Here is a 2,726-nt window from a genome sequence, read left to right as displayed (position 1 = left end):
CGTTCTACGTTGTTTCGTTTCTTCTTTGTTTTCTTTACTTTCTTTCTTTCTTTTTTCTTTCTNTTGTGTTTTCTTTTATTTTCTTGCCTCCCTTTTTTCTTTTCTCTTAGGGTTACGGTCGAATCCTATGGAGATTGCCTACGAATCATGACCCCGCATGAATCAGACCAAGCGTAGTTCTTGAAAATAAATGAGAGAAGTAAGGAAGCAATTTTTGGGAAATTTTTGTTTTTCTTTTTCAAAAACCTTTTATTTCAAAAACAAAACCCTGGTTTTGCAGATACGGCCTTTTAGCACTTCGGGGAAGAAGATTTTAAGGTTGTGCCCGCTAACCGTTGAAAATGACCCAAGGTGGCTGTTCTTGCGAAAACAGCCTTCCGGTGCCCTTTTGGGGACATTCGGCTTATTTTAAACAAGAATGGCATCACCTGACTTATTTGTGACAAAAACTAAAATTTTGTTGTTTTTGGGCTATTTTTGCAAAAGGGAAGTTGGACCCGATGGGGGTTGCCTACGTATCCCACGCCCTGTGGGAATCAAACTGGCGTAGTTCGGGCAGATTTGACAAAACCAACTATTTTTGAAAACAAAATTTTTCCTTTTTTTTTTATTTTCTCCAAAATTCGGCAGGGTTTTAGAATTTTCTAAAAATACCTACCTCTCACTCTTGGTATTTCTTTCTTTCTCTTCCCTCTTCTCTTTTTTTCTTTTTTGATTTTTCTGTCCCTATTCTAGAAGTCGGTCAACATGCAAGCCGAAACAAATAAATGCACAAGTAGCACGTAAGATGCATCAGGATGGTCTTTTCATTTCAGGTCACCTGTCCTAGACGGACCCAACCCCTGTGTTGAGTCCCCTAAGTCAAATGCACGTGATGCAAACAAATGTTCCTACTAGGGATCCGGCATGAGGCTTTGTTATACTAGGTTCAAAACCTGGGTATTTGTTCTAGACTGTGTACCCGAGCGGACAACTCGAGTCGAGGAGGGGGCTACGTACCGGGGAACCGAAAGATCATCCGGCTTAGTAACTTGTCCGAGCCTCTTTCTTATTTCAAGGTATGACACTAACAGAATAGGGAGTCTCGACTACCGAGCAAATCCCCGAAGATAAAAAGAGAAGGGTTTCGTAACAGTTTATATGTACAGTTCACCAAATATCAAAGCGGTAAAGCATTTAGCACATTTGGCATGAAACATGTAGGAAAATCAGATAAAGCCAAATATAACAATTTATCTAAGCTCGAATTCTTGAACCCTGAACCGAAATTCTGGGTTCGTGTCCCCAGTGGAGTCGCCAGAGCTGTCACACCTCCTTTTTTACACACCTACCCCGAAGGATAATGTATAAGGGAGTTTTTCCAATTAAAGTGATATTATTCGAAATGGGATTATTTATTGATCAGAGTCGCCACTTGGGATAGGTTTGGCTTTTGGTGTCCCAAGTCACCGGTTTATCTCGAATCCCAAATCGAGGAAGTTTTCGACTTTCCAAATGAAGTCTGCGAACCAGAAATTCTGAATAAGGAATTCTGTTAACCCGAGGGAAGGTGTTAGGCACCCCCGGATTCCGTGGTTCTAGCACGGACGCTTAAACTATCATAATTGGTCTATTACCTGATTTTAATACATGTTTTAATCTATAGTGCAATTTTAAGTTATTTACCGCTTAATTAATTTTTAAGGAATTTTGCAACGTTATTAAAACACGTCTCGAACCAAGTCACATAAATGCACCCGTGATTTTTGACATATTTTAACACCGCTGAGATTTGGATTTGGGTCACATAAATGCGCACCCGAGTTTAGGAAGGTAGATTATTAAAAGGCGTGCCTAAAGTAACTAGCGTGTTGATATCTTTGCGGGAGGCCATGAAAATTCGCTAAATGGCACGTCCCGAGTTCTAAACATTTTTTTTAAAAGAAGTAATTAAAGAGGGCCACGCAATTTGCGATTTTATTTGGCGTAGCGCACCTCGTTTTATTTTAAAGGCCATCCCAAAAGAACTATTATTTTCTATTAAGTATTGTCTCTAGAGGGCCTAATTAATTAGCATTACTTGAAAGGCCCAAAGCCTATGATTCAATTTTAAATCATCTAAAACCCAATAATTTTAGCAAGTAAAACAGAACTTTCAGCAAGTTGTTCAACTTTCAACAAGTTGTTCGAAGTAGTCCAATGGGAAGGAAATAACACGTCAGTTTTGTTCAAAACAGGCTCAAATTTCATTTGCACAAAGGCTGGACTGCCTGGGCCCGTGATGAGCCCAAAGACCTGATGCCGATTTAATTTTGGGCCTGTTAACACTTTTGTGGGCAGATACACAACTAATTCAAATCAAAGGCATATTAACTTTTAAGATGCAAATAACTCGTGCAGTTTCAAGCTGTTTAACTGTCGATAACTAACATAATTAATCTGGATTTTGCAAACCATTAAATTTCAAGTAATCTACCCTAAACAGACTTTTTAATGTTCTGGAGCCTGGACACAATGGCTATTTCGAACCATTTCTGCAAAATACCACACCGTTTTACAATTCATAACCTATAAACGAACTCCTGTAGGTTTCACTTTTTAATCAAGCATGATTAATCTAGAACACATAGTAGATTGAAACTGCAGGATCTGTTTGATTTTATATCTGTATGACTACACATACTAATTTTAAACTCTACTCCTAATCAACATTTGATTTAGCTTAAGTCTTCCAATTAACATCATAA

This window comes from Nicotiana attenuata, unplaced genomic scaffold (assembly GCF_001879085.1).
Source record: "Nicotiana attenuata strain UT unplaced genomic scaffold, NIATTr2, whole genome shotgun sequence".
In the NCBI taxonomy this organism is placed as follows: Eukaryota; Viridiplantae; Streptophyta; class Magnoliopsida; order Solanales; family Solanaceae; genus Nicotiana; species Nicotiana attenuata.
This window is presented reverse-complemented; position numbering follows the sequence as displayed.